Source organism: Eurypyga helias, unplaced genomic scaffold, assembly GCF_000690775.1.
Source record: "Eurypyga helias isolate BGI_N326 unplaced genomic scaffold, ASM69077v1 scaffold38030, whole genome shotgun sequence".
In the NCBI taxonomy this organism is placed as follows: domain Eukaryota; kingdom Metazoa; phylum Chordata; class Aves; order Eurypygiformes; family Eurypygidae; genus Eurypyga; species Eurypyga helias.
The window spans coordinates 1-6,375 of NW_010224463.1; the positions used below are offsets into that span (position 1 = coordinate 1).

The 6,375-nt window shown below is 41.3% G+C and overlaps 1 long non-coding RNA gene across 1 annotated transcript in view; it reads left to right on the forward strand.

Annotated features, from left to right (window-relative positions):
* The first annotated feature begins 1,906 nt into the window (after window positions 1-1,906).
* Window positions 1,907-6,375, forward strand: part of LOC104517041 — a 9,375-nt gene continuing 4,906 nt past the window's right edge. Inside the window, exon 1 of the long non-coding RNA XR_727963.1 lies at window positions 1,907-1,985. This is a non-coding gene — a long non-coding RNA (uncharacterized LOC104517041). The remainder of the gene's footprint in view (window positions 1,986-6,375) is intronic.

A 6,375-nucleotide genomic window follows, 5' to 3' on the forward strand; every position in this document is an offset into this window, starting at 1 on the left:
CTGTGCTGTGCTGTGCTGTGCTGCTTCCTTCTCAGCCCCGACCGCGCTGGCCCAGCCGCCCGAGCTGCCCTATGTGCTGCCTAAGACGCCTGGCACAAATTTGTGTGGCTGATTTTTTTCTTTTCTTCTTCTTTAAATCAAGGCATAACAACATATGTGTAGTCAGCAAATGCTCTCCTGTCACCCTGCCTTTCCCTGCTTCCCCAAAACAGCCCTAATATCGCTCTTCTGTCCAGTTTGTCTGTCAGCTGGATCACACTGAGAGTCCAAGCCTGTTCCAGGAGGGTGCGGAGGAAGCAGGGAGGCTGTGTGGGCTTGCACTAAGGTAGACGTTGAGTAAAAATGACCCCCGGACTGTATACCAGCAGACATTCCCAGTGATTCCTGCTTGTTGATGTAGTTTGTTTGAAGTGTAGCTGTTGTCAGTGATGATGGAAACCCCTGGCTCTGTACAGGGCAGAAGGAGGTGTTTGGATGACGTGATTGCATCTTTGGAAATAGGGACAGATATAATAGCACGGGAGAGGAGCAGGAAGCGGCACCTTTTATGTGTCAGTGGCATTCCTCCTCCCCAGCAAGGTACCAAGGTGTGTGTGTGGCTCCGTGCAGGTCTGTGAGTTGTAACAGTAGGTTATGATAGGACAAGAAATTTCCTGAGTTCCTGAGAGTGTGAGAGAGATAAGAGTGCTGGGAATTTTTACCCTAGTTGCCTTGAAGTGTGGATGAAGTCCTTCAAGGAGCAGTACCTCGGCTGGAAGGCTGGCTACACTTGAAGTTGGAAGATGGGGAGAAAAAAGGGGATCTCTGCTGACACACTTCCTAAAAGATCTAGTAGTATTGTGATGCCTTTTTATGTCAGTGTTAATGAAAAATAGAAGTGCTTATCAATACTTGGCAGTCTGCATTCCTTCTTCAGAATCCCAGACTGAGGGGAAGCAATGAAAACATTGAGATGTGTAGGAAATAAAGTAGAGAAGATTTACCAAGATACAGTAAAAACAATCATGTACTGAAAATATGGGAAAAAACCTCCAAAATATCTAGACTACCAAAGTAGTAAATGAAGATGATCCTGGCTACCAATATGCTGTTGGACTGCTTTGTATATTGAAGGCAAGCCCATCTTTCTCACAAATTTACAAAAGGCCTGATGGTTTTTGTGGGGAGGAATAAAAAGGCACTGTGCTTTTCTGCGTAGCTTGTCTCAAAGTTCTTATTCTGAATCAGTTTTCTAAAGTTGCCATGGAAATTTGTAGGCAACCCTTCATCTGAAGTAGGATGGGACCAAGATGTTCCTTTTTCGTTGGCTTTTCTTTTATAAGCAAAGTCTTTGAAAGGTTAATTCAAATTTCTATATTCAGCCTTGGTGGAGGTCATTGCTTAGTGGCCTTTTTGCAGAGAGACTGTTCAGGCATCAGCGAAGGGCAGCATTAGAGATGATTTTCAGTTCTTCGACCTAGCTGCTCCGGGAGTGATTACTAGAAGAACTGCTTCGAATAATCAAAGTTCCTCTTAACAAAATGCCGTCTGGATTGGCCTTTCTGCAAGGCACTGTCCTTTCCATCAGAATTGAGGATGTGGCATGAGCTGCATCCTTGCCTCTGGATCTTGAATAGAAATACGGATGTTTGCATTTGTTTCACAAAAAAAAGGGACTATGGGAATTGTTTCTGAAGTTGGAAGGAGCCATTGGGTCTGGGAGGTGTGTGAGAGGAATGTATCACTGCTTTCTAGTAAGTTTCTGAACTCTGATAAGGAATTAGACTCTTAAGATCTTTTGGGTTTTAATATCCCATCTTTTCGTTTTAAAAAATACATGGGATCTTGAGGAATAACAAGGATTTGTGTGTGCTGTAAACTGAGGCAAAACTATGTTTTTCTTTTTCTTTTTTTCCCCTCTCTCTAGTGGAACGCAGTAGCTCTGTGGGCGTGGGACATTGTGGTTGATAACTGTGCCATTTGCAGAAACCATATTATGGATCTATGTAAGTAATTGGCGGGGAAGAGGGTTGACAGTTCTGACGTGTACGTGATGCACAGCTGACATTTCCCCTGTTGAGGGTATAATTCAACAAATGCAGCTTCCTAAGTCTTCGGAGTGCAAATACTAAGCTCTATTTTTTCTCAGGCTGAAGTCTTGTAGTCCATTTTTGTGACCTCTGTCACCATACTGCTTTTCCTTCACCCTTTTCTTTTAAAGAGCAGAATCACTTGGTACCACATCTACAGATGAGATGAAGTTGCTGAGTGTATTTTGGATGCAACAGAGGGGAAAAGGAGTAATAATAAAGAGCCAGGAGGAAGTTATCCAGGGTCCAGCGGGGTTGCTCACAAAGAGAGGTATTAGATTTTAGAGTTGGGGATGTTGCTATAGGTATCAACTTCTTGATGAGGCTCATTAGGATGAAACCTTGTAACACTTCTGTGTCTGGCCAGGAAAGGCTCAGACCAGTGACTTCGTTTGACCCCTCATTCTACAAAAAGTACTTTACATCAGTTAGTTAATGATATAAAATGGGGAATTTTCTACCCACCTAGAGAATTAATTGTCCCTTTACAAAGGAGAATAATCAAATGCCTAAATCAAAGCCAATGTATTGCTAGTACCGGTTTGACTTTTTTGCTGTATGATCTTGATGGTTCAATTAACAGATATGCTTGCTGTGTAGGAAAATAAAGTGGTAATGGAATTACGTATACAAATTTCTATCGTGAAATAGGGATGGATACATGAGGAGTCACTGCTTTCCGTCCCTTAAAGGATTGGTAATGACTACAAAACCTTTTTTTCTCTCAAAACTGACAAGGTGCTGTTTGCACCGTAACTGTCCATCTTGTTTCAGTCATGAAGGAGGGAAGACCTTTTAATATACCCCAGAAAGAAATTTGCCTTATTTGCCTATATTACTATAATGTGAGGATTGTGAAACCCCCCAGAACAAGAGCAGGTCTGTCCGTGATCCCGTTGTGATTGTTCTGTTGCACCTTGTTGTTACGCAGTAGCCCTTGGAACTACTGGTAATGGTAAGTTACTGTCAATAAGCCTGTATGATAATAAAACGTTTCAGAAAATTGGGATCTCGTTTATACTAACAACTAGGGAGAGATGCACCTGATTTTACATCGTTTAATAATAATTACAAAACTACTTTCGGAAGGTTTGGGTTTTTTTAATAAAGAGATAACACACTAACACACAGGGCTGAAAATGGGTTAAGCAAGTTCACTTCTTTGCTTTGGGACAGGTATGTTTGTATCTTGAACCAGCTGCTGCCTACCCATGCCTCTGTTTATTCTTGGTTTTTACAGAGAGAATGATGACACTAAAGACAGGCAAGTGGGAATGGCATTTATTAAATACGCCATTTACTTCTTAAGTAGCTCTAACCTGTACCATCTTGAAAAGTAGTTGAGGTGGCCACTGGACAACTACTTGGTCTCTCAGGCTTATGCTGTATTAGAGAGGAAGGCATGTTGCTGACAGGAAAATGGAATTATAAAGATTTATAGAATTTACAAATATATAGAATAAATAAATAAAATCCTGTAATTCAAGATAATTATTCACAATAAGTGAGATATGCTGTAAGAGAGTGGATGCTGGTGCGTTTCATTCCATTAATCTGCCTCAAAATGAATAGTGTCTCCCATGAGAGACCAAATACAGTCTCATATATTTGCTGGTTTTTATAAATAGCAAATGGGACAGTGAGGGTGAAGGAGAGATGTGGGGGAGCTGGAAGGAGAGTGGACAGATGTTATTTGCCAGTAGTCAGTTTCATGTGCCAGTTCTTAAAAAAACATCCTACCAAATTGGGGCTGGGAGCGTATAGGTAGATTAGGAAAAACAGTGAAGGAAAAGGGCATAGGTAACTTCTGTTTTCTTTTCTGAGTTGTCCAAGCATAACACGTCATTAGTTTGGGTATGAGCGACGTTATGAAAAGCCTGGACTGCAAATGACAGACCCAAATTGACAGTATACAGAGTAGAAGGGGTGTCTAAATTGGTGTTCCGAGATCAGTGTTGGCTCTGGATTTACTTACTTCCTTGTTACAGACCATTAATGTTGTTAAACAACACTTTAATTAGATTTTCAAACAGAAGATGTGAAGTGATGGGAAATTGAGGAAAAATTAATCAGATATGCAGGGAAGAACAACAGGAGGTTCAGCGTGATAAAATGCAGGATACAAATGCCTCCCTGTCCTAGTGGTGAAGAGAAACCTTGAAAGGGGAAACATGAGGAGAGTGATGAGTAAAGCCAGCCATGCTAGCAGAAGGTTGTTAATGTTATAACTCAGACATCTCAAAGCTAGGTGTCATGCAGTTCTTCTCACGCACGTACACTGCGACCCGGCAATAATACGGTCAGAGGACTCCCCCCTGCCCTCAATTTGGTTTGTACTCGGTGTACAGAAGGAATGAGTAGATTTTTCAATGTTTTGGTTTCATTCTTCTCTGGAAAGACCCAGGTCCTATTTAGATTTTACTTGGGCAGTGTTCCCGATTTCTTCCAAGGCCTGCTCTCCGGTGCTGTCATTGCAACGTGGTAAGCTGGGGAGCATTAGAGAAATGCTGTGTTTAGCACAGTGGGTTAGCTTCTGGTCTAAAGTGTGGAATGCAATATTGTAGTAAGGTAATGGATACAGTTTTAAACTGTGTAAAACGTGCCACCAAATTAGCGTTCCCTTTCTTTGACAGTAAAATGCAAAGTACCACGTTTGATATACCAGCTTCACAAAGGTAGATAAATTGCAGAGAACCCAAAGAAGGATCTTGGGATGCTTAACAAACTGAATGACTTCCAATTTATGAGAAGAATAGAAGAAGAGAATTAAGTATGTATATTTTGCTAAGTCATAAGTAGGAGTCGACATGATAGCAGTATACAAGTACTTTGAGAGTGTGATACTAACAGGAAATACTGAGTGTCATACAAGAGCGTTCTAAGTAGAAGGAATCCTATGATGATACGATGAGGCTATGTAGGGTAAGTATTTAGGAAAATCTGCAGATAATTCCTAAAAAGCTGGAGAGAATCACAAGGGGAAAACTCTGAAATCCATCTGAAGTTTGAAAAACTAAACTGGAGAGCTCATTTTCTACATTTTAGGGTTAACAAATGTACTTGAAGTTTGTTAGTCTAATTATTTGGTTTTTCTGTCTCTGTTTTCTGAGTGAGCACATGATGCATTGTGTTAGCCAAGCCAGGTGTATTTATTTCTCTTCATCCCAATAAGCCTGTCCCTTCATGCCATAATTTTAGAAGTCAACATGCAAAGAGAAAGGGAAACCCGTACAGTGGTTACCCTTGCTCAAGTGGAAGCTGCTTGGAAGAGTTCTTACTGTCAAATTTACCAGGGCAGTGGGCTATTACTGTAGCTGCAGACAAAGGCGTGTACTTTGATTCTGTTACCCGCCATAGTGACTACTGAAATCTTGGGCTACTGCTCTTGTTGCATAAATATACAGAGGAGTTCTGCAATAGGAACTGTATAGGAAGAGGGATGGTTCTCAACAGACGCCAACATTCAGAAGTTGCCATTATATAATAGGGATTTCTGTAACTCCTTGAGTTGAAACGCTTCCACTGCATCTTTCACAATTATTTACAGGTATTTCAGGTTTTCGCTGTATCTTTCTGCCCTCACCTCCAGATGCTCTGTCAAAAGCAAGGCAAAAGAAGAGTCGTTCAGTATTCCTCCAGCACCTGTTGCTGACTCTTATCGCTTCTTTTGGGTCAGCGGCCAGTAAATAACTTCTCTTTCTTTCAAGAGCCAGAATCCTCAACTTTCATTCTCTGGCAGAGATTGTGCATTTTTTTCATTTCTGTGTGGATATATTGTCCTTTTTTGAAATGAGGCAATTAGAAGACCCAAAAGTGCTTCAGCTTTTGGGAGGCCCTTTTTTGGCAGCCGAAGGTAGTAGTGCCAGCAGTAGTCTCCAGCCTGTTTGATGAAAGAGTTAGATCTGGGTGTCATGTTGGAAGGGCCTTACATCACCGCCGGAGAACTTCTCCTAAGCTATTTCTGCAAAAGTTCATCTGTCCTCTTAAGCTTTTGGGACTGTCATGTTTTAGAATGTATTTGCTTGTCAGCACATGTTTGAATAACACTGAAATGGATTTCGGCGCTGCTTTTCTTCCTTACCTAAATCCCCTCTCTTCCTTCTCACTCACAGTCAAAATATAGTCATTTAAAGCCTGGGGAAGAAAAAAAAATACGGTATTGTTTTCCAAAGCATACAGCTCACACAGTAGGGCCACTTAGAGAAGGGAAAAAACCCTACCAAACCCCTCAAAAAGGACAAAATGACATAAAAATGGGCTGGATGGACTTCAGATATAATATGCCCAATATTCTATTTCCAGTAGG